This window comes from Anas platyrhynchos, chromosome 1, assembly GCF_047663525.1.
Source record: "Anas platyrhynchos isolate ZD024472 breed Pekin duck chromosome 1, IASCAAS_PekinDuck_T2T, whole genome shotgun sequence".
In the NCBI taxonomy this organism is placed as follows: domain Eukaryota; kingdom Metazoa; phylum Chordata; class Aves; order Anseriformes; family Anatidae; genus Anas; species Anas platyrhynchos.
In genome coordinates this window covers 136,775,576-136,802,955 of record NC_092587.1, presented here as the reverse complement: position 1 = coordinate 136,802,955, position 27,380 = coordinate 136,775,576, and positions in this window count along the sequence as shown.

The window sequence follows — 27,380 nt, the reverse complement described above, 5'->3', positions numbered from 1 at the left end:
GAAACATCACACAGGCAGGAGGAGGCTATGCGTTACCCCCCTCCATCCCAGCCAGTCAGACTTAGCATTTGGTCAGAACAGCTGCTGATCTACATCTTGATGCTTCCTCTAATTCTGTGGGTGAACGAGCATGCTTCTGTCCTCACCCAGATTTGGGGGTGCAGTGGAAACATGCACTTGGTTCCCAAAGCCAGGCAGCACTGCTGGACTCAGCAGCATAGACATGGCCTTTGTGTCAGGCAGGGCTGTGGTGAGCAAGGCGACTCCTGCAGCCAACCACACTCCTTCCTTAATAGCAAGCATTTGGCTTTGAAGCTCTAGTCTCCCCTGATCAGTTTACTCCATAAATTAACGTGTTAATTGTACACACAGTGCTGTCTATTAGGGAGGTGTGTGTTTGACAGCCTCCAGCTGCGTGTTTGCGGGGATCCTGTTGTAGAAATCATTACAACGAGCAGTTTTCACAACCTTTTTAATGCACTCTTAAAAGTAACAATTACAGGGGCTTTACCATTTGCAGATGAAACATGTTTGGAGAATGGCTCATTCAGCTGCCTTAGTGTTAACTTGATGTTAGATCGGATTGCTTGATGCCAAATTAACCATACACCACATATCATCCCACTAACATTGTAAGAGCTTTTCTTTTCCTTAAAAACAAATCAAAAAATGCCACCATTTTTAAAGCTCATACTTCAGAAATTCTTTTGTAACAGGTTCCATCTGTTCTTAATTTCTTGCCTAAACAGGCAGGCTAGAAAGCAAACCCTTTACTCACATTGACTCCTTGTGTGAGTCACAGCTCACAAAAGTGTGCAGGCAGTCTGGCCTTGAGACAGAGGCAAGTGCGTGGTATATATTTGCAACAAATCTCTTTGACCTCTTAAATTCAGTGGGCATTGCCGTTATTATATTGAACCAGGTGAATCACACAGAGTAACAACAGACTTGTATTTTATTTTATTTATTTTTTTGGTTTTGTCAACCTTTTCTCTTTGTCCACTGATTCATACACCTGTAAAAACAAGTAAACATCATTTTGCTTCTTTCAATGATAGGAACTGAAGTCTAGCTGATGTTGGGTATAGAGGTCTACTGTCAGAAATGACCATTTCACAATCCATCAAGTTAATATTGCTGAGGTTCTCCAAAGGGTTCAGACATCAGCAGGTTTAAGAGTATCCAGAAAGGCATTCACAGCCACCCTTGTGGCATACAACCTAAACAACAGCTGATTAATTGCTTGTCATCTCTACAAGTAAATGTGTATGTACAAGGACAATGAACAGCTCATTGCATTGGTAAAAAACACCTGCACATTCAGCTGGACCTGTATTCCAGTAGCTGTGACAGGAAGAAGTTTATCAGGAAAGCAGAAATTATACCTTATTCTTTCCCATCTTATGCTAATTTGCTGTGTCCAAACCTGGAAGTGCTGGGGCAAGGGGTGACAGTGGGGAAGAAGCAAAGCATTGAAAGGTGAGAAAAAGATGCAGTGGAAGTGAAAGCAGCTTGACCCAAGGAGACACCGATCTGTGTAATGTAAATGGGAAAACTTGAAGAGAGAAATGGTTTGCAGACGAATAATTGGAGAAGGTTGACCCTGGTACTGAAAGGGGAGGGGAGGGAGAGAGGGAGAGAAAGAAGAGAGGAATGAAGACCTGTGTAATGTAAATTAAAAAGACTTCAGTATAAGCATTTACAGACCAGTTGGAGCCCAGAGAATGAAAACCTGTGCACTAGCCAGAAAATGTTTCAATATGCAATTTTCTAAAGTAATATAAAGTGCAGCTTATTTGAAGAAAAATCAAAAACAAACAAAAAACCCACACACTTTACAAGGCTCTGCAATTTGCTATTTAAATTGCATTGAGGATTTTCATGTCGTAGGTCACAGGTATGCTGCCCTACTTCACCAATACTTTCCAACAGGCAACATGCTTAATGCATACTGTTACCTATCAGAGTTTTCCTGAATTTACTGGAGACCTTCACTGATGTAATAATACAGTAGGTTCTAAAATGCCTGAAAAATAAAATGAAGATTAAGATTAAACAAAACATTTTTCTTGGTGATAAATTTAAGCAAATTGAATGTAATTGCTCAATTTTATTCAAAGCAAGAGTCTGTGCTGACCTTAGACTCAAATATTCTTCCTGAATTTTGCAAGCCTGGATACATGACATCATTTGGACAATTTGCACATATTTATACAATTTGTCATCATTCTGTCTTTACAGTCTGGAGAGTTACAGGATTTGCCTCTAGGCTTACTTTTTCCCCTGCACAAGATGCTTTATGAGAATCATATGCTTGCAATACTATTTTTAAAAACTGAAAAACTAAAGTAAACACTGGGAACCTACTTCATATTTAAAGCTGATATGAAGAAAATAACTTGTGAACAGAAAAACAGGGGCTGGAAATTTTTAAACCCAAGCACATATTGGAGGCACAAGTGTTTTTTTCCTTAGGCTACCTTTAACATGGGTATGAACAGCATGGGCCAGGATAGTATTTCAGTGATGGGGGAGGCATTAAATGAATTTTTTGTGCTTCTACCAGATGTAATTGACTCCTGTACCTCATTATCATATCAGTCAGTTGTGTGGATTATAGGAAAGATTAGGAAAGTGGCTATTTGGCATGCACTCCAAAGTTAGATTCTTGTAAGATGAAGGAAGGGGAAAAGATTGGTACAGTAAAGAGGAGGAGCAAGAGTTTACAATCTAAATGTTTGTAAGTTAAGTTCCTATTAGTACATGTGTATGAGTAAGTTGCCTGTTGTTTTTTTTTTTGTTTTTCCAAGAGGATAAGTAAATCTATAGATGTTTCAAATTAAATTTGGCATTAATTTTTTGAAAATATAAGCACTTATATATTGAGAGTTTTCTTAGGTCTGTTTTGTTTGTTTGTTTGTTTGTTTGTTTTCAAATAGGTGCTTTTATATGTCTAAACTGAGGTTGCCTGCAAAGTTGTTTTAAGTGTATGGCTGTGGTTTGATTCTTATCAGGGCAAGACCTGACCTGAGTAACACCTTTATTCCCTCCTACTTGCTCATTTCCTCCTGCATCCTAAAGTACAGATCAGAAATGATATCAGCAAATTGGCTCAACCACCACTTGAGAATGGTAGTAAATATGAAGTTGAGAAAATTCATTAGCTTTTTTTCTATGTTCAGTACTTTTCTTAGTCCTACTAAAATGCTCTAGTACAATTTGTTTTGTTTTTCAAAAGGAAAGAAAAAAAAAAGTGAATTTAAATGAAGACCAATTTCTTAGTACATAACGATCAAAAAAGTCATTTTCTTCCTAAGAAAGGAAAAAAATCCTGAGACTTCTTTTTTTTTTCTTTCTTTTATATTTTGAACCAACATTTTGTTCAAATTTCACCTTCTTATAATTATTTAGGATTATAATTATCCCAAAACTAAACAAGGCTTTTCACCTCAGTTTGAATTAAGTATTCTGTTCAAATGACATTTTTTTTTTTTTCACAATTAAGGCTTGATCATAGCATTAAGAAGAGCTGCTGTGTGTGTAGCTAGTAAGACCTTTCTCCCACAGAAAAAAAAACAAGCTTGGTCATTGATTTCAGCTAGCATAAAACGAAGTCCAAATTGATTCACACCAACAGCTTTTAACTTTCAGTGGGGGCTTACATTTGAACGATAGACTGAAAGTGAGTGATCCATAAACCTGGTAAATAACACTTTATTGCTCCTGTAACTCAGTAGATGTGCATTGAGCTTTATAGACAAAAGCAAATCTTCTCTCTAAGTTATTATGAACAAATAGAGAGGAGACAAACAGCAGACTTCGAAAGGTGAGGATGGATGAAGATGGTAACCATCAATTGAACTATATTTCCAGTGAGTAATTGGAAGCAGGGGTCAGATATTCTGGCTCCTTGAAACAATCACTTTTTTAGGAGAGTTAGGGGGAGAAAGATGGAGAGTCTTAGTGAAAGCAGAAATGGATGAAAGCAGAAAGATAAACACAGAACCTAGCTTTGGGGGTATGCATTTTGGGCTCAGTGACAGATGCAAGGAAGGAGGTATGGTATGTGTGTAAAAGAGCAGGACATCATAGATAAGGCTGAAGAGCTCTGTTCTGACCCTGTGAATGACAACAAACTTCAAGAGAGACTTTAAAAGATCCTTGTGGCTGAAGTCACACTGTGATTTTACAGAAAGGCTTAGTTAATTCAAACCTGCAAAAGACAACAGCATTACTAACTCATTAATGGCCCTGCAGGTTAACAGGCTCTTAACATAGCATGTGCAGACCCTGTGCCACTTGTCTGCCATTTGTGACAGGAGATATTGCAGGCAGTGATGAGGCAAGTTTTTGCCCATGCTTACCTTTTTTCACCACCACTATATCTTTTCACAATCAGGGCCTAAACATCTGTCAATAAGTCCTGACCACACAGGCACATTGACTTACAATCTGACTTCTATTCAGTATGCGCACAGGTTATCGATGCACATATTTGGTACCCTTCATTAGTTCAGTGTGCTATCTTTAGAGGAAAGTCAATGGCCTGCCCATCTCAATGGATACCCTAGAATAAATTTGTGAACTAAGTACAAAAGAGTACATAAAACCAGATGAGGCATGACAGAATTAAAGTCTTTGAGTCAGAGGCTCAGCTGTGGCAAGCAGCCAGCTGTGCCACTGCCAGTTAGGCCATGCGTATTACCATTACAATTATATCGAAGGGAAATGACTTCATGTGCAGGGTATGGCTTGAATATTAAAAATTCCTTGAGCGAAATGAAAGGAGCATTACAGTATGATAGAAAAAGAGTGCAAACATGTTTCATTTTATTTCAACACTATGCTCCAGCAGATGCACTGGTAAGCAAAGGAAATTGCTAGGTCTCAGTTTCATGTTCCAGGGCTTTACTGATTGGAGGACAGATTTACAGCACATGTAAGAAACAATTAGAATAGGGACTCCACCAACAACAAAGCGAGGGAATAAATTCCGATAATGAGACGGGAAAAGTACAAGGTAGAAATGATCTATGTGCTTGCATTCAGGGTATAAAATGTCAAAAAGCCCTGTGTCAGCATGAATTGCACTAGGCAACAGATGGTGTACAGATTACGCTCTCTCTCCTTCTCTCTCTCTCTCTGCATCTCTTTCTTTTATAGGTTTCTTTCCAAAAAACCTACAGATTTCCCCCAAACACTTTGCTATTTATTGGCTGTCAACTGAATAACCATAAATGTTTGGTTGGGAAACTGTCGGGGAAAGAAAGAAGGGAGGCAACAGACAAGAAAAACTTCAAAAAGTTTTCCCAGTCACATTGCATAGGCAAGAGATCAACTCTTTGCATTCTGAATTGTTGCTTTTGGTTAATTTTTCTAGGCCATATATTTATATATATATATATATATATATATATTTTTTTTTTTTTTTTTTCCCCAGCCTGGAGACAATAACCAAGTGTCACGTGGAAAAGAAAGTGCAAGGATGCCTGTGGAGTAAGGACTAAGTAGTGTGAAATAGTGTATTACATCACAGCACTGAAATACAGCTCAAAGAAACTTGTTGCTCCTCTTAGCATCTATGTACATTATACAGGCAGAGTGCCTGAGTCATGTAAAATGTAAACATCTCATTTTGTGAGAAAAACTCATGAGTCATGGAGAGATCTGATATTTGTGACCTACTTTTGCCTTGGTGAAACATCAAATATTACACTGTGCCCCTGCAAAACAACCAACATTGCAGGAGCCATACACGTAGGAATTGATGCGTCTGTCTTCCCAGTGAAGCCACTTTGTGTGTGAAACTATGATATTTAATACTTGTGATATTATACACAACAATTTAGGACAAGAGGTGAAGGAAGTACTAGTTTTAAAACAAAGGTTTTTGAAACATAAACAAGACAATCACCAAATAAGTATTCACTTGCAAACCTGAATTTATGCCATCCCAATGAAAAACAGAACATACGAATGTCAATCATATTAGGCATTTTAAAATCAGAAGCAGAAGAAACTTGAGATTTTATGTTAGTCGTTGCATTTCTAGAATGGTACCACATTTTCTGTTATTTATAACTGTATTGTGTTATTTTCACAGAGGTTAAATGCTCTGCATGAATAAGATAAAAACAGTCCTCTTTATGACATTTGTCTGGTTTTCAACTTCTAAATTTGAAAACTCTTAGATTCCATTTGTTTAGAATGCAACTAATATTTTTCTATATTTTATTTTATTTTATTTTATTTACTTGTGTCTAATTCATTTTCTCAAAATGAATTTTTCAAACAAAAACAAAAACAAAAACACAGATGGATCTCAGACAAACAAACCAAAATTATTTTAAAGTTCAAAAGTCAGTTGTATAATTACTATGCTGTGCCTTGCACTTTCCACCAGACCAAAAAAGCCCACCTAAAGCCAGACCACTTTCTACCTTGTTTGATCACAAAGATGCTAGAGGTGCAGATTTACCAAAGCAGCAAGGGAGGGTTTTAACCAGAAGTTATGACCTCTACATGGCCCATTGACACCTTCTGGGGTGACACACATTTTCATGCTTTATGGTATGGCTGCAGCTATTTGCTAGCTTTGCCCATCATACCCTTGTCACTGCCCCAGTTGGGAGCAGAGTTGCCCCTGCTCCTGCTGCTATGTCCTACTAGCTTCATCTGGCAGTAACAGGCCATGCTCAGATGTATTACATGGAGGGGGGATGAGAGATGATATAAGGGGATATTGTTCCTGAGACACTGTGACTGGTACTTCACTAACACCATGGCAAGGAAACAAAAGAACACCCACAGCATCACTTCATGGTTAGGCTAGTTACAGGAATAATTTCACTATGAAATGTGAGTTTCAGTGGCACGTTTAGGGTGGAGGCAGTGAAATGAATGTATGATTTGTCTAACTGTGGATATTGTAAATAGCAACCCAGGCTGAAGCTTTCCAAACCCAGCTGTTTGTGGATGGTCATGTTGGTATTTCCCTGAATGCATAATGTAGACATGTACTTTTTGTTTTCAGGTACAAGCCACCTGATTTACCTCACCTGTTGAGAACTGCCATGCTGGCTGTGGCTGAAAACCTCCTGGATGAGTCCCATGTCTAAGGACTGTCATTTACCCTTACCACACTTAGTGGTTCAGAAAGGCCTTCCCTTTGGGTTTTCCTGAATGCCCTGCTTCTGAGGGAACTTGTCCTCTCAGAAGGAAGATGAAGCAGATTTGATCTACCTATACCTCATGAAAAACACATGGAAGTGATGTTTTCACTTCCAAAACTTCACCACTTATAAAACAAGAGGATGTTTGCTGTTCATTGTGTGTCTCATAGAAAGATCAGAAAAGGAGGAATAGCAACTATTTTCCCACCCTCTCCAATCTCTCATGGCCTTTTGGATTTGTACTTAGAGGATTCTCAGGAGTCTGACAGTATTAAAACTTGAGGGCCTTCTCATTTTAATCCTTTTCTCTGTAGGATGAGTGTCCCAGGATGCATATGCATGCCCCAAATATGTACTTATGTAAGTCTTGACCATGCTTGAAGTGGAACAAAATTTCTAAAAACATCAGTGGAAATTATAAAATACACATATATATGTGTGTTAACAACAAAACAATAAGGTTACCAAGATGGAAAGATGGTGAGCAGTTAGAGGAAGATGTACAAGGGGCTGACAGAAACAATTATGGTAAGGGATAACATTGAAAACTGAGACTACTGGACATCACATTATAGAATATGAGCAAAGCAATATTCATATACACAACAAAATTTTCACATTTCACCAATGCAAAAGAGACACATATGGCTCCAGATCATGTCGTTGGGAGTCAAAAGTTCTAGATTTTCAAATGGTAGAAATGGCTACAGTTTCACGGTCTGCAGCCAGAGGCTCCAGCACACAGGAGGATGATTTTTCTTTCCATTCCACCCAACTTGGAATGACAAATTAATTTCTAGAACTTAATTAAAACTTCAGAACACCTCTGTAGTATAGATATTCTAATCACTTTCCCCATTATACGGATTGTGAACAGAAAGTGAATGAGTTTTTAAAAAATACTTAGCATTAGGCTAATTGATTCATTTGAAGTCAGTAGGAATATTACAAGCATGAAAGCCAACAGAGTTAAGCCAGCTATAACTGCCAGCTTTTCAGAGATCTTATTAAAACTGATTAAAAAAGGAAATATTTCCCTTTGCTTAGGAAACTCTGAAGTTTATATTTCATACCAAAATGGATTGAAAATTTCCCCTCAAACAAAAACTTATTTTGGAACACCAGAATATTCAAATTTCAGTCAATTTTCAGTTAATTTTTGTAATATTGTGACATAAATATGCTTTCCATCTAGTTTTTTATGTTAGTGAATATGTAACAAATTGTCAAAATAAAGCATAAGAAAAAAGTTGCAATTTTACTTTATTTCAGTGAAATATAGGCTACTATAGAGGGATAAGAGCAAGACAATCTGGTTTGTCGAGGGATAAGAGCAAGACAATCTGGTTTGTCTTTTAATTTTAGAAAATGTCATAACACTCTGGCACATCTCTGTGAAATGCTTTAAATCTGAGAAAACAAACAAACAAACAAACAAAGAACAACAAAAAAAAACTTTTCAGAAGGTAAACTGTTCTACCTAACATCTTAATGTCTTTAACCATTTCTAACACTTAGATTCTCTAAGATGAACATTAGTTTGTTCTAGGAAGATTTTGATAAGTACCTGAACTGAAGGTATGTGTATTTTATTGAATTCTATGTCTCTTTACGTCTTCAGGTTTCTAAATAACTTTATAAAATATAGCTCTAATATGCTTGAAAATCCTGCTGAGGCTGTTTGGCTACCTTGCTCCAGGTCATTGAGTGAGCTGGTGTTGCAGCCAAGGAAACATGATTCAAAAGCCTACAGTCTTAACTATAAAAACGAGTTTTTCTGTGTTTCCTTTTACAGTAATAAAAAGGAAATAATAAGAGATTTGTGTAGGAGAGAGGTACAAACTAGACTGAAAAGAGAGCCAGACATACTACTTACATCTTGATTGCACAACCTTTCAGCTGGCACTGGTCAAGGTAATATGTCCTTCCTATGATAGGAAGCATCATTTCTCTTACCACTTTTGTGCTACAGCAGTACTGTTTCATTTCATTTGCACTGACCTAGATAATATGTTATTGTGCCAGGAACTCCTGAACTAAAATTTCTACTTAAACATTGCTTTCCTCTTTTTTTTTTTTTTTTTTTTTTTTTCTATTTTTCTGAGTTAAATCTTGTAAGCTTCTCTCCTTATGCTGCCTCACTTTGTCTAATAATAAGGTACACACCCTGTAGAGAAATTGTGAATACAAATTAATGAATACCAATTAACACACAGTGCAGAGGAAATGCTTATTAATTAGTATTTTATTGTTCAGGTTTTCTTTTTGGATTCCTATCCATTTTTAATCTCAGTTTGTTTTAGAATCCCTACGAGAGTCACTTTGTTTTTCAGTTCTCAAAATACTTATACATATACATATTAATTATCAATTAGTATGGCATTGTGTATTTGCAACTTACTTCCTATAGTAAGTTCAAATTTTCTTTGAAGAAAAATAGAATGTTGTGCTTTTGGTCTTTTTTTTTAGGCTGAATCTATGAATTTTAAATTCCAAAGGAATTTAAAGGCCAATTATGGACAAAAAAAACATGTATATGTATATGTGTATGTGTATGTGTAAGTGTATGTGTATGTGTATGTGTATGTATATGTATATGTATATGTATATGTATATGTATATGTATATGTATGCATTTCTTGTGAAGCTTATGCTTGAATTGATGTTTAAATACATATAGTCACATGTTTAAACTAAAATTTCTGGCATTGAAGTGAATATGAATGCTCTAAGAAGGAGACATCTTAGAAGGCTTTTTGTCTCTAGGGACAGGATGATCATCAACTTGTGGGATTATTCATCAGAAAAGGAGCTCAATAGAGAATAGCCCTATTCTAAGAAATAGGCAAAATTAAAAGCAAATTTTCAGATATCACAGAATCACAGAATCACAGAATTTCTAGGTTGGAAGAGACCTCAAGATCATCGAGTCCAACCTCTGACCTAACACTAACAGTCCCCACTAAACCATATCCCTAAGCTCTACATCTAAACGTCTTTTAAAGACCTCCAGGGATGGTGACTCCACCACTTCCCTGGGCAGCCTGTTCCAATGTCTAACAACCCTTTCGGTAAAGAAATTCTTCCTAAAACTCCCCTGGCGCAACTTTAGCCCATTCCCCCTTGTCCTGTCACCAGGCACGTGGGAGAACAGACCAACCCCCACCTCGCTACAGCCTCCTTTAAGGTACCTGTAGAGATCAATAAGGTCGCCCCTGAGCCTCCTTTTCTCCAGGCTGAACAACCCCAACTCCCTCAGCCGCTCCTCATAGGACTTGTTCTCCAGGCCTCTCACCAGTTTTGTCACCCTTATCTGGACTCTTTCGAGCAACTCCACGTCCTTCTTGTAGCGAGGGGCCCAAAACTGGTCAAAGGGAAAAAAAAAGCTAAAACTGTCAGTCTCAAGCTGTGAAGAAGTTAATGCCAAAACTATCGTCTGCATCACCAGTTTTTGCAAGGATTTTTTTCTATGCTTTCTACATGTAAAACTGATCAAATTTAAAGAGTAGTAGCAGGAAGTTGGGGGTTAATTGGAGAAGACTGCAAAACGTACTGAGACTTTTAATTCTACAATGTAGTTTCCATGCTCCATTTTGCTACATGGTTACCAACCAAACCAAACCAAACCAAAAAACAAAACCACCACAACCACCAAAAAAATCAAAAACAAAACCAAACAAACAAGCAAAAAAAACCAGTAAGCAGGAAAGATTTTTAGAAAAACTTTTTCACTGATTCCACCAAGAAAATGTATATATTTACCTAGACCAATTTATATAAAATATAAAATAATTTAAAAATATTAATTTAATATAACATCAATGGTTAAATCAATTACAATATTAGCAAAGCAATATTAATTCCAGAATGCAAAAGAAAGAATGCTATTGAAGGTTTTCTATCCTTTAACTCCTTTAACTAGCTTTTTTTTTTTTTTTTTCTCTCAACAGTGCATTGGGAACCATACTTTAATTCTCTGTAGTTTGTTTCTTCACTGAAACATCTGAAACAGATCAAATATAGTTATTTATTTTTCCTGATGTAGTAAATAATACCTCTATTATTTATGGATCATGACAGCTGATGTGTGATGTTCAGGCTGCAGTCTATCCTGATCAATCAATGGTAATTCTGATGGTGTTGCAGCTTCTCCTTTCACTTAAGAAGCCTGTCTTTTCAAAATGTTTTACTAAGAGCAGAAATGTTGGGTCTTGTTGGGTCTAGTTGTACAATGTCTGAAGTAAGCCTGAATTTAAATCATTAGCAATCTACCTTTTTTAGTGGTGAACATTGTCTAGTTTTGATGTCAGAAAAGCTCCTTTTGAATTTCTGACATGAAATTCACTCAGCCTGATACAGTCAAATATGGGAAACCTGTGTGATAACCTCCCTGCCAGAGCTGTCCCTAGCACCTCTGATGCTGAGTTCACTGTGTACCAGGTCTGCATAAGCCAGAAACAGGGCCCATGAGGAGGTGAAATAGGTGAAATCCCAACCATTGATCAGGAGATGAGGATGTAGCACAGAATGCTTGCTCCCCTCTGCTGCCTCCCCATGATTATTCCTCTGGGCTGGAAGAGTTATTAAAAATTCTTTGTAATGCTCCATGGGAAACAGTATGCTTATATAAATATGAATATGTATATGCTTTTCTCTTTTGGCATCACCTTTCACCTGCTCCTAGCTATAAGTGTTAACATACTCAGTAACATAGCTCTTATAGCTATAAGAGCTATGTTACTGAGTATTAAGAGCTATGTTACTGAGTATGTTAAGTCAACTAGAGACCCTGCAGCTGATGGCTACAGTGCCATTATTTCCATGAAGGTATACATTAGAGGTAAACCTCCTCAACACAGTTATACAATAATGATTACATGTAGCCTTGAACATGTTCTGAATCAGTGGCTTTTTTGGGATTCACTGAAAAGTTCCACAAAAATGTTGAAATTTCTTTTAAGGTTACCTTCCATTTTAAGTGTCTGAGACTGTTAAAACAGAAGAAAGCACATATTTCAACACTGTAATGAGAAAAAAAATTGAGATATACAATCTAATCTCACTCTACCGATACTACAGATACTAATGCCAGATTCACATTCTGACTTAAGTTTTGCACTGAGTTTGTTCAAAGCAGTAGACAATAACAGACATTAGAAGGCAGGTGATCTTCTACTAAGGGAAATATTTCTGGGGAAAAAAACAAAACAAAACAACTCCTACATTTGTTTGCACACACACATACAGATGGGGTATAGCATTATGCCATATGGAAGGTAACCTAAAATATTAAAATACATTAATTCTCTTGCCCTGAAGGCCTGCTGGTTGATTACAGGCAACTCACTGGGGGTTTATGCTCCAGTAAATTCACTTAGTTTCATATCGTAGGTATTTGCTGGTGCTGTGATACACTGTAGGGCAATGAGACTATTGATCCACTGTTATTAGATGTGTTAAGGCTCTGAACCATATTTAAGAAATAAAATAACTGAATTCTGAAATTTTTCAAAAAGTTGCAAAAGAGCAGCAGAAAGTTTTGCACAATGCTGTCTCATTTCCGTAGCAATTGGTTCTGAATTTCCTTGCAGACCGGAGAGCTTTATGTTTTATCCTTTGTTTTCTATTGCACCTATATGTTTGTGTACAACATGATTACAGAATCATGACTTCAAAAGGCAATGTGAGGTCTTTTCCAAGCAGCTTCCAGCCCTTCTAACTGCCTTCCACTTGTGACTGAAACTTAGATTTGTTGGACTGGTACTTAATAGTGATCAGAGGAAGCTGTAAATTCTGTCACGATGATGACGTTCCTTTACTCATTGCTGGTCTAATGCAGTTGTATGAGTTTTGGTTCCCTTGAGGTGTACCAGCCTTCAAACAGGATAAGATAGCTGAGTCCTTTCCATTGGAGGGAGAGACCTTTCGAAAAGGACAATAAATCAGTAAATCAACATTTTAAAGCAGAAAATATGAAACAAATTATATACAGCATGCTAACATGAAAAGAAACACTCAGGTGGATGAAGCTACCAATGTTGGAATGTCTAACTATAGTTAGAACACAAACACGCTAGGGAATGAAATATCAGTTGATATGTATATGTTGATAAAACAGGCAGCAGAGGTACTGCAGTCACCACTGCCCTACAGATACTGTGGGCCAACACTTTAACTTCTGTAACTTGCTTTAATTTGACTAACTATTCTGTAACTATAATGCTTCATCCTAGAAAACCTCTGGCCTTTTGAAGTCTCACTTTAGGTCTTTTTTTTTTTTATATTCTCATATAATAAGGGTATCTGTAAATTGTGATGGAACCTGTTCTTCATTTGCCATTTTTCAAAGGAAAGCCGAACAGCTTTTTCTTGCTGTTAGTCTTTGGTTCTATAGTGGACATTCATGACACTTGTTATCACAAAAAATTGATTTTTTCCATGCACTACCTCATTTCTCAACTGCTTGGGCCTGATCCAATTTCTAAGGAAGTCAGTGGAAAGGCCTAGATTCAGTGGGAGCTCTGTGAGGCAGTTATAGCTAATTTTCCTGTTTTGGGGAAAAAAGCACACCAAAAAGAAATACTGTTTTGAATGACTCTATGTTAGGGTCTCTTCCCTGCCTGGTGGGGGAGCACTGGACGGGCAGAGAACCCCATCTGGGGTCCCTGTACTGGGGCCTGTCTCCTGCCTGGTGGCTCTGACAGTTGCCTACCTCTTCACAGCAGCTAGGTGTATTTCTCTGTTCTCCTTAATAACAACACTGCAATGAATTGTGGGATAAACGTATACTTGGAGACACAAGGATACAACCATTACAACCATCCTTGGAGAAGGGTTATCTAGGCCTTCCAAAAAATTTCAGCAGAAGATATCAAGGGGATGGTTCTACTTACCTACCTACCTATTTTCGACCATGTGATTCTTTCAATTTGACCTTTTTTTTTTTTTTTTCTTGATGAGTGTCTGTTAACTGGTTGCATTAACTAATACACAGAAGACCACAGTCAAGATACATCATTGCATTTGTCACTCCTGCATTTATGTGAGTTATTTATTTCTTACTCTCAATTTCTTTATTTACAAAAGTAAAATAAAACAAAAAACAAACAAACAAACTTTTGACATAAAATTTCCTAACCAGCCATATATAATCATTACCTGTTACTTCACTATTTTCCACATCTAACACATGACCTTGCCTTGGTAATCGTCTCATTTCTAATGACTGAATTTCCTTTCTACATCTGATACTATTAAAAAGTGCCATTAGCTGATTATAGTGCTAATTACTGCAGCATTTTTATACACAGACAGTGATAGTAATATGCAAGTCCACATTACACAAGTCAGATATCCACTGGCATAAATGTAAGGTAGGATCTACTGGCAAGTTTTGAAAGACTGAGGCTACTTATATAAAGGCTACAGTCCATCCACACACTGTAAATAAAACTACTCTTTTTTAGATGGCAAAGCACACAGCCAGCTAAATTCCAATTAGAACAGGTTATTAAAATATCCTCAAACTTCTACAACAGCCTAATAAGTAAGGACAGGTGATTTTCAATGTTTGGTAATAAAATTTTCCCAGACTCTCATGTACAGCATTTCTGGTTTCATCATAAACCTTATCCTAAGTACAGTGTCATTTGCAATATGGTTCGAGATCCACACCTATGAATGCTGAGATCCAACTGGTGAGCTGTTTTTCCCACAGCTGATTTGACATGGTATGATTTATACAAGCTGTGATTTTTTTTTTTTTTTATTTTACCCATAAAAGAGTTGATCTTCCCCAGAACACCCAAATTTATCCAGTAAATCAAATATTTTGATTTTTTTTTCAAGGAAAAAACAAAACAAAACAACACGCTAAAATTTTACTGGAAGTAAACCTTTTTCATTAAAAAAAAAAAAAAAAAGAAAAAAAAGAGATTTAGATCCACTAAAATATGTGGGAAAATATTTTAGCCACTGTTTTTCAATTTCTAACCTCAAGGCCACATCAGACCACAATGAGGTTCTGCTGTACAGCCTAAATGTGTTTGAGGAAAATTTGTTGAAGATCAAGGTGCCTTTGACTTAAATTTTTAAAAATCTATTGAACGAAAAAGACTTCAAAATACTAACATGCCAACATTAAATGCCAACATTTTAACTAAACATTTAACTAAATATTTCCATTGTCTTCTGCACTTCAGATAATTTAAGACTTTTAAAATTAAATGTTACTCCTTTGTGAGGGCTATTATTTTTTCACTTAGAAAGATAACTGCAGAGTCCCTGGACTGAGTTCTTTCAGCCCTTCATAGTACCAATTAGAGTGTTATCCCACAGCCCTTTCTAGGGATAGATATAACATATGTTAGAAAGCAGCATCCTACATGATGAATATTGATCTTGAGGCAAAAAGCCATTTAAAGTTGTCCTCAGTTTTCTTATTTCATTTCATCCTTGGGACAGGATATGTCTATTGCATCCTGTAGTTTGACCTTCTACCCTTTCTTTGTCCCACATTCCTAGCTTTTTTATTTTTTTTTTATTTTTTTTAACCACAATTTAAACGTATTATTTATCATCCTCCTAGCAAAAAGGACTGGGCAAAAATCCTTTTGAAGGCTTCTACCTCCTTCCTTAATCATGTGAGGCGTGGTTGGTAAGTGATGTAAGGCATGCCTGCCCCCCAGGGACTGAGCACTCAAAGCTCCTGATTGCTTGGGGAAAAAGAGAGCCAGAAGGGATCCTAAATCAAACCCCATCTCTCACTCATGGATACACTGACTCTTAAAATCGCTTGCTTTCATTAGGTACATTTTCTTCAATTAAGGCAGTCATTGTCAAGTGTTCTACCTTTAGAGCATTTAATTTGTTGTTTCATAGTGGCAGAATTTGTAATGCCATCTCAAAGTCCATGGCATCTTCTTGGACAATATATTGTCTACTTCTGTGCTATGACATATCACCATAAAACACAAGGCAGTAAGAACCTACAATAATTTATGAGAGTACATTAGGTACCCATGTATAATTTATCAAATGGGCATTATGGAGGCTGACTATGCCTGACTGACAAAGGTTACCTCTGTACAAGTGTCTAGTATAACCACAACAGGGAAGAATCCAATAGCCAACATTCACTGAATTATAACAAAGAATATTTTACTCCACAACATTGTCATTCCAAAAAGTGAAGTCAAAGAGCATGAAAATAATACTTTAATGTTTGGGCTCCAAGTGGGTATTCTCCAAAAGATTAATATATGGGTTTCAACACAAAAAAACTGAAGAAAACTGAGTTTTTAAGGAGAAAGTGGTATAAAGCTAGGGTCTGGACTGGATTTAGAAGAAAAAAATATAAGCACATTCAAAATTTATTCAAAGTGAAAGTAAGAAAAGATGAAAAGCTAAGATTTTCCCCTTATCTCAGGATGTCATTGAGTAGACCAATTTTTCAATACATTTCTCTCTCTGTACCCATAAACTTTGAGAAAATGAAACAGATATTAAGATTAACAGATGATAATAAACAGATGATAATAAACAGATATTAGATTAACGTTGCCCTTTGGTAAACTCCAGGACTCAAAACACACAATAACTCACACCTACTCTGCATAAAATTGATTATTCTTTCTTATTAGTAATACATTTTAGATACCCTTGAATTCTCTTTTACCCATTGAAACTTTGAGATTCCCATTTTCTAAGACCTGCTAGGCTTATTGCAGCAGCGGAAGCATGACTTTGCCTAGCTTTAGGGACTGATTACTCTTCAACTCAATTCTTCTTCCATTGAACTGAATGTGAATTGACTGTTTGTGGAAACCTCAGACATCCCAGGGGTTGATTCAAAATAAAGGTCTGAATCTTATTCATTCCCAATTTTTGTTTGTTAGACTGGAAAGTCTGAATATAGCCCTAAACAAAGCCTCTACCATACAGCACTGCATACTTGACTATGGGACAATGAAATATTCTTCAGAATGAACTGGCTAGACTCTAGGTCAAGACTCTATCTCAATTATGCTCTGGCCACCCTGACATAGTCTTTCTTCTTCTCAACCAGGTTGGTAGCTGTGCTGGTGGTATAATCAATTGATAACAGCAATGTATGTTCAACTTTTTATTAGGTTCTCAGGGACAAGGAATTGGTTACAGCCTCTAGCTGTTAAATGTGGCTTCCATCTCAAAGTTCAGTGGTACATGGTTTCAGGTTTTTCCACTAAAATCTCTAATTCTATCAAAGATCGTACTTGTCATAACAGATAATGGCAACCAGATTAAAGCCAATAAATTCATTTCTACTTGTTTTTTGAGCAGCCATCATATAGTAAAAAAAAAAAAAAAAAAGGTTGCTGCTATTCTGAACTAAATTTGATCATTAATTCAAGAGTGAAACAACTCTAATATCCTTAGGAATCTGAATTTCATGCAGTAATATTATTTTCACGACATCAAATGATCTGTTTCCACTGGGGAGGCATGACTTGGTGGGTGGACTCTGGTCTGGGAGTTAGGGCATTTGAGTTTTATGTCTTGTGGAACCAGCTGAGAAATCCTTTTAATGAGTGACAATTCTCAGAGTACAGTTTTGTTTCTTTTATTTCTTTTTCTATGAAAAAATATAATTTCACTGTAAGAAAAAGGAAAAAAATAATAAAAATATTTCCTTTTTGAAATCTGGTATTTCACTTATCAGTTTCCTTTTATTACTTTTGGAGGAATAATCTTCCTTTCCCTGTTCCTCTTGCCCTCCAAGTTTTGAACGATATCACTTTATTGTCACCAAATATACTTCTATTTACATAACAATGTATAGACATGTTATTATCTGACTCCTTCATGATAACATCATGCTTATCTTCCAGATCTCTTTGACGCAAGCAAGTCCTCTTATCTTCATTTTCTTGGAGGGAAAATGAGACAGAAGTCTGGGATCTCAAATTCATTCAGATACCCTAACTCAGGGTAAGAATGACTGAATCACCAAACCATATTTTAAAGTGTGCTTACGTGTGTGGAAAGGAAAGAAAATCCTAAAACACTGATTTTTTTTTTTTTGGGGGGGGGGTAGGTTGGGGGGGAGTTGGCATTGTGCCCATGTTGAATGAAACAGCAAAATGGTCTGGCAACACATATATCTCTCCAGAACTGAAATCCCACTTCTTCCTCATTCAACCAATTACATATCTGTTGCAATACAAACCACAGAGAGTCTAGCCTCAGATGAATAAAAATAATTAATATGAACAATACATGGAAATTTTCCTATTTATTTAGTACTAGCTGTGCTGTGTGGCCTATAAATGCAAAAAGTGATCCTGACCTTGTTCCAGCCAGTTTGGATGGTAACACCAAGTCACGAGTTCAAACATCTAATGTTGATCGGTGGTACATTCTCCAGGAATAGCGGTATGCTTTTGAAAAGAGTTTTGAGGTTTTTGCTGAAATGCTTTAGGGAAGAAGTGTTTTTTTAAAGATAATGTAAATCAGTAAACTGAAGATAAATAACCTGGTATGGGAAGATGCAAGTTGCATGGGGTATATATGTGACACACTTCCATGCTCTAAGTAAGATGTATCTTAAGACACTGCAGAAAAACAACTGGCTTTTTTTATTATTTAGAAGAAAAAAAAAAAAAAAGAAAAAGAAAAAAAAAAAAAAGAAAAGAGGCCTGCATGATATTATCTAGAAGTATGTACACTTGTTTGTTTTCAAAAGTTGGTTGAAGGCTTGCAGGGAATAGCAGGGTAATGGAATATTCATGAAGCAAATGCCCTTCGCTTAGTGGAGGGCAAAGGAAAGCAGATTGCTAAACCCCCTCAAACTTCCTGTGCAAGAAGCTTGAGCTACAGAATAATGAAACCTGTGTTTGCCCCTCTGTAGTCCAGTCAGAACCTGGCACTGCTTGCCTCTTTCACCTCTGTCTTCCCTTTTGACTCCTCCTCCTATTTTCAAGTGTGGATCTCCATTGCTGTCACACACTGCCCCTTTGACCACATACTTGTTTTCCCCAGGAGCCAGCTTGAGAGGATGAAAACCACCAAGTCACTGCTGTGAGTGTGGTCCCCACCTGCCCACAGCTGAGCACACCAAAAGGCGGTGAGTACCCAACACCAGCAACTGGGTAGAATCCATTTTGTATCCTTTGATGAACATGGGGACAACCTAAAGAAAATTGTACTTCCATGACCACAGGATACTGACAGACTTCAGGGCTCAAGCACAATAAGGCACTGACCACTTTCAACCCCATCACTGAACGGCACCTTGAACCATGAAAAAAAACACAAAAACAACAACATAAAAACAGCTACCCCAGCAGCCCAGAGCCCCACAGGGACTGTGCCCCCTGCAGCCGGGCCTCCCAGTCCTGCCACTTGTCCCCAGCCTGCCAGATCATCCTCAGCTGCCCATGGCCACAGGACTCACTCCCCCGGGGTGCTGCTGAGGGAGCAGGGCTGGGGTGCAAAGGCAGGCGGCACTGAGCAGCAGGTGGCCCCTGCGGAGGCAATCAGGGTCGCATTCAGCCGGGGAGCCGGCTCAATTTTCAGTCCTGTGTCTGCCAAGGGGCCTGGAGCTGCCTTGTTAATGCTGCAGGGAACACGTGGGACACATTGACTGCATTAATTGTCCCCACTCATTCAGCGGTGGATGAATTATAATGTTACCACTCCAGGGTAAAGCAAACACCTATCATAACAATCATGTCATTAGTGTGCAGATGCCGACTGCTCTGCTTAACCTTTTGTATCTTTTTTTTTTCCCCTCTCTCTCTCTTATTTTATTTTATTTATTTTATTTTATTTTATTTTATTTTATTTTATTTTATTTTATTTTATTTTATTTTATTTTATTATTTTATTTTATTTTATTTTATCTTATTTTATCTTATTTTATTATTTTATATTATTTTATTATTTTATTTTATTTTATTTTATTTTATTTTATTTATTTTTTATTTTATTTTATTTTATTATGGCATGCAATAATTTTTTTTTTTTTTTATTGTTTTCATATAATTGATTTTTAGGTTGCAAGTGTAGTCTAAACCCTTGAAACAAGCACAGCCACATTACTCAACAGCTAGGAATAGGCACACGGAGTGGCAAAACACAGATTAAAGTTCCTTTAGAGAGAAATAACAAGGCTTTAAATGTTTACACTTACAGTTTGGTTTACCCTTTGCGGTGTGACTGACACGTTTGCTATTCACACAGAGTGAGCTCCAAAAAGACATGGTCCTTAAACAATGTAACAGTCTTAGAAATGCTTTTAATTTACTTACAGCTACCAGTGACCAGAGATTATACATGCACACCCAGATAAGTGCCACATTCTAGTTTGAAAATGTTTTTAAATATTTTTTTCTGCTATGTACATATACAAACATATATGGAGACACAAATACAATTTCCCTTTAAAAAAAATATGTATACATGCAGATGTGCATACACATGCATGTATGTATGTCTTTTTTATCTTTGAAGCATAACATTAAAAACTAATATTACTAGGTATATTAATAATTTACATGTAAAAATGCATAAGCTTGAAGTTGTAAGGCACCACAAATCTTCTCTGAGTGTTGCAACATTATTATGCTGCAATTAGAAATGCTGAGTTTGTGCCATGCTCTTATTTCTCTTTAGTTGAGCTCTATTCTATGTTCCACAGTTATTCTTAAATGGCACATATGATGGGCTTGGAACTTCTCACTATGTGTTCCTCATGCATTTAAGTGCTCTTAAAGATGTTACCCATAATCCCGTTCCTTGTGAGTTTTGAAAGCAGAGAGCCCACTCACCAGCACTTGTACATCCCATTAACATTTGCTTATCTAAACATTCTGGCAAGCATCTTCTCAGGGTGTGAAAGCACTGATGTCTGTTAAAAAATGTAGACATCATATTTGCATGTTTGCAAGACTCTTATGCAGATGTAGACCACTGCTGTAGCCAGTGGTCTTGTTCACTTTTAGTTAAAGCTATGGTATTGCAATCACATGTAGACCTTAACTTTGAGTTTTCACAGGTGAGCTCTAGCATTCACTTGTGGAGTTGGCAAAAAGATGCTCTCCTGTCTCCACTCTGCTCCCAATCTCCACCTCTCTTTGTTAGGAAACAAACTGAAGTCCCAGTCTTGCAGAGATTATCTGCCACATCCTTAATGTTTCCTGCTGCAGATAAGCTCAGGTGTTCAATTGAAACAGCCATATTGAGTAAGGTCAAACTAGTAGACAAATCTTTGAGTAATCCATGCCTAAAAAATTAGTGCAAGAGGTGGGAGATGTACTTAAGGAATCTTGGTTCACAGTTTGTAGACATACAGATAAAGAATTGTGTCATTCACTGTTTGACAATATTATTGTTAGTAGGGTTTGGAACAAGATCTAATAGTAGAAACAGAGTAATAAAACAAGAACAGGTTGATACAGTACTATCAGTGCAATTATTTATACTAAATACACGTAAATCCATAGCAAGAGTAAGTGCCTGGCAGGATGAGGTTAAGGATGAAGTTAAAGTTTTATGGTTATTGTTTTGATGTTATTAAAATCATTAGATGCCTTAGCTGACTAATTTTGTGTAGGTGCTTGCGGTTTGTGAAATGGAGAAGCCATTTAAAATGGTTTAGTCACATTTTAGCCTTTAAACAAGTATTTAATTTTTACATATGCATGTAAAACCATGTTGTTTATTGGTATTTCCAGTGAAAATTACTGTGATTCAGCTCTTTTGGATGCATTTCAAAAATGTAAAGTAAATTTATGTTCCATAATCAGTAGAAGGTGTACTTCCCTGAAATCAAAAAAGTCCTTTTTTATTATGATGTTGGATTCATCTGAGAAAATAATATTATTTTCTGGTATGTTATATTTCTGTAAAAGCCAAATGCATTCTTGTATAGCCCTTATAATGCTATATACAAATATATTAAACAGCATAATCTTTTTTCCATATTTTCCCTTTAGATTGTTTGTGAATAGGAGAATTCATCTTTTGAACTTTCATTTGCTTTATGTGTGCAAGTACATACTGTCAAACTAAAAACTCTGCAGGTTCTGAAAAGTGTTTTTATGAGCAAAATAAAACCCTGCAATTGTATCCTGTCTGATTTTTTTTTTCCCTCCAAATAATATTTATGGTATGTTTTCTTAAACACACTTATTTGGTTGATCAAAAGCAAACAATGTTATTCAGTGGCAGTTGGGTGTCTGTGTATGTGTTTTTCTCCACAAGTAACCTAGGCTAAAATCAACTTTATCCAGACGTTTTTCCCCTAGTCTCCAAAAAAAATTACCGTAAAAATGAACCCATATGAAAATGAGCTCTTGTATGTAAAATATTTTCCCACACATTGCTGCTGCTGAATGTTTTTACTTAGCTTGCTGAAAATGGTACGTCTACACAAATAATGAATGTGTGCTGCTGTCACATCCATTCTCACATTTTTCCACTTGAAAAATATGTGTACAGTATGGACAAACCATAGATTGTGAAATGTCCTCTCTTTTTGATTACCAAACATTCTACTGAAAGTTAATAAAATGTTTGTCGATAATTTGATACACTGCAACGTACTGGAATTTGCTTATTAACTTTTAAACCTGTAAATATATGTTATTTGTTAGCATATGTGCAAAAATCTATGAACGTTAAAAAACTTGATATTTAGATTTTTTACTTGTACATAGTAGTAATTAATAGATATCTAGACATATTTATCACTTACAATATATTTTTACTGATCTCTTGATGACAACAAAACATTAAAAATCTAACCAGTGATGACTTGTGTTACAGTTTGCTATAATAGTTGCCACAGGAATATTATTCAGACATGTAAACCACTTTTTTGTTTTGTTTTGTTTTGTTTTGTTTTCTGAGTAGTTATGGATTATTTCATACACAAGCAACTGGATAGCTAAAATAGTTCCCTATATTCATTTCTATATTAACAATATTGCTGTAATGATTTAAGAAATATAACATTAAATTCAGGGCTGTTTTCTTAAGCCATTCATAAATATTTTAGAAGTTAATTAAGGGACTACAGGTATGAATAGACCAAGATTTATTCATAATTAAGAATCAGATATCACATGTCACCTCTTCTGATAGAGAAAAACCTTTAATTGCTTTTAATTAGGCAATTGTCCCTGTAGTTTGCTGAAGCAGACTGAATTGGAATGCACTTGGTAGAAAGACATGCTCGTGGTAATAAGCTAAGTTTCTTGTTTCTTCTTTGTTCAGTTGCATTTTTTTACGTGTTGGTACAGAATACAGTAGAAATAGTGAAATATGCATATCTTACTTAGTGATACATTAAATCACAGGAAATACCTTTCTGTATAATTTGATATAATTTGGCATCTGACCTTTATCTAATGCCTCATAACTTTTCATGCCAATTATTTTGTCTTGCTTTACCAAAACATGAAGAAAAAACTGAATTCATGAATGACAATATATTCATTCAGTTAACCTAAGATATATTTTTCCAATGTTGAAATTAGCATTCCACTTTTTACAATGTAGAAATGAAGCAAAGAAAAATAGATTTTCCAGAGCCCAAATTCTTGGGGAAAATTACTGATCAAAACAAACACCAGAAACATTGTTGCTTAGGTATCTGACCCTGAAATATGGTGTATTATATGTATGCATGATCTTGATCAGTTTCCAGAAGGTATAAAGCTGGCTAAAATTTTAAAATTTAACATAGGTCAGATATTTGCATATAAGCATCTAAACATTAATGGCTTAATTTCCTGTAGTATGAACATCCGTGTGTTTTGACAAACTCAGTAAGGACTACATATGCTGTTTGATTGTTAAGACAGTTTTAGCTAAGTTTCTAAGTCCTGTAAAATTTTGCAAGCATGCTTTACCTGGCGTATTGACTGTGCCTTTGAAGACACAGGAACTTATCACAGAATACAAAATAAAGTCAGCAGAAGTTATTGCTGTGTCTAAGCCAAGGGGCTGGAATATTCTTGCCTGTATGTTTACTAAGTGTCTTTGTTATCAATTTGATGATATTTCATTTTGACTATAAATTTCCACTTATGAACATAACTGGACTTGACTCACCGAGTATCATTAGGCATCCAGCTCTCAGCTCACAGTCCCACTGAGCTACATCCTCCTTTAACTTGGCCATGGTTTACTAAATTGTGGCCCAATAAGTCCATGTGTCCTCAAAATGCAGTGATAACACAAAGTATTAGTTAATTAGAACAAAAATATTTCAAGGTATTTCAAATCATTCAGTTAACCGGAATTTTCTATTCAAGTTCGTCAGACATTAGACTTCCTCTGGACTCCCTACTCCTTCTCACATATAGATATATGCATGTATATAAGTACATTGTTGCCTATACAGCTTCTGGATAACAATCCTTTCTTCTGTCCTTCCTAATTACTCTTTAGCTGTGTACTTTCTTTTGGCATCTAGAGTTCATCATCAAGACTATTGACAATACCCTTGATTTGTCTTCTGTATTTTTTTTCCCTCTGTGGCCCTTATGGCTTTGGGTCTTTTGTACTACAGATCTTTAACATTTGTTAGTTAGCATTGGTAAGTACCTGAAATTAGGACAGACGGGTGCATATAGTTGTTAACATTGACAAAGGACTGTATCAAATACCATCAGTCATTTCTAGTCCTGCATTTTTAAGTCTCTGTTTTCTTCACTCTGGAGACAGGAATCTTGAAGCCTACAGCTCACCTGTCTGTATTAGCAGTGTGTGCCACAATGTCCTTGCCTTTATTTGTCATGTTGTCTGAAACCGGCATTTCAGCCTTTGGCAATACAGGAATACTAAAAATCCTGTTAAGGGGCAGTTGCTACATGGCATTGCTGCCTTCCAGCTGTGGCTTTCTTAAGTTGTTCAGAAAATCAATTCTTACATATCAATATTTCAATTATTTAGTTTATCTGTATCTGTTATCGGTATGTCTGAGAGAGAGAGAAAGAGAGAAACACATTAACAGGTTAATTTTTAATGTGTTTCCAGCCACCTTCCCTACTTCCTACTGCCCTGTCTTGGAGTTTCTTAAGACCAGTCTCAGCAGAATTAGAGGTACTTAGGCAGAGATTTCAGGATAGCGTATGTTAACTGTAAAGATACATGTCATGATATTAATGAATTATTTTGCCTTGGCAACAAAACAGGCAGGATATGTCTCAGCCTAATTTTAGACATCTAACAGAGGGGCATCCAAATTCAAATAGTTATGTAGGCTCCATTTGTAGTCACTGCAGAGAGAGATACATACATGTTGAAGGTAATTCATTCCAACCATTTTAAATACTTATTATTAGGATCAGTTGCCCTCTACAGGTTTGTTGCTCCTTGCAGTGACATCAGATACAATCTACTTTTCAGTTTAGAGTGGATGCTTAACTTTTATATGTCTAAAGGTAGGTAAAGTTAATCCAACTTTAGCTTTGTTGTCTTTGTAGAAGTGAAATAATTTTATTGACAGTCTATTAGTGATCTGAACTAAAGTACAGGGTTAGATTCTGCATTTCTCGTTACAGTTAAGCAACTGTGGGCAAAATTTAGGTACAAATTTAAAACTAAGACTTTAATTAGTCCTTCCAATAAATATTTGAAGTACAGAGAGAGCAAGTTACCATAACTAGATAAGAGAAAGAGACATTGTACAAAACAAACCAAAGAAATTTGAGACAAGGCTCAAATGTATGTACTCATGTACATATACTATATATATACATGAACACATATTTTTATACAAAGATGTGATGTGCAGACAGAAACTCACACACACACATACACACAAATTCACACACAGAGTGTCCAGTTCTGCAGACAGTGTCATAAGTTAAATGTGTGTGTGCATGGCAAAGTAAAAGCATATATCTGGAGAGCTTAGTGAAAAGAAATAAGAGCCATGAAGCCATTAAACTTTACAGATCAAGACCTAATTTGCTTTAAATCTGAGAATACCATCAAGGGGTGTCCAACAGAGCCTAATATTCTGTACTTCACAACATAATACAGTCATAGAACACCTGTAAAGAGTTAGTCTGGTCATGAATAATTTGCCAGTGTTTTACGAACGTCAAGATTGATCAATGGTTAGACATTAAACCTTGAAAAAACATTTAAGGGCAGACTGACAAAAATCTGAGGATTAATTCACAATTTACACATCTGATATAGGACACCTTCATTCTACTGCATCTGAAGTAGCATGGAGGTGAGGAAATAATGAAAATTGGAATCACAGAATCAGAGAACGGTTGAGGTTGGAAGGGACCTCTGGAGATCATCTGGTCCCTGCTCAAGCAGGGTCCCCTAGAGCACATTACCCAGGATTGTGTCCAGAAGGCTTCTGAATATCTCCAGAGAAGGAGACTCCACAACCTATCTGGGCAACCTGTTCCAGTGCTCAGTCACCCTCACAGTAAAGACCTTTTTTCTCATATTCAGGTGGAACTTCATGTGTTGTGTTGCTCTCATCCTGTCACTGGGCACCACTGAGAAGAGTCTGGTCCCATCTTCTTGACACCCTCCCTTCAGATGGTTATATACATTGATCAGATCCCCCTAAGCCTTCTCTTGTTCAGGCTGAACATGCCCAGTTCCCTCAGCCTTTCCTCATACGAGAAATGCTCCAGTCCCTTAATCATTTTAGTTGCCCTTCACTGGACTTGCTCCAGGAGCCCTGTGTCGCTCTTGTACCAGGGAGCCCAGAACTGGACACAGTATGCCAGGTGAGGCCTCATCAGAACTTAGTAGAAGGGGAAGATTACCTCCTTTGACCTGCTGCCAATGTTCTTCCTAATGCAGCCCAGCACACCATTGGCCTTTTTGGCCACAGGGGCACATTGCTGGCTCATGGTCAAGTTGTTGCTCATCAGAAACCTTAAGTCCTTCTCCACAGAGCTAATTTCCAGCAGGTTAGCCCACAGCCTATACAGGGTTGTTCTTCTCCAAATGCAGGACCCTGTACTTACCTTTGCTGAATTTCAAGAGGTTCATCTCTGCCCATCTCTAAAGCATTAAAGATCCTTCTCAATAGCAGCACAGCCTTCTGGTATATCAGCCACTCTTCCCAGTCTTCTATCATCAGCAAACTTTCTGAGGAGGTACTCTATCCCTTCATCCAAGTCACTGATGAATAAGTTAAACAAAACTGGAGCCAGTATTGACCAGGGTCCATGGACTTAT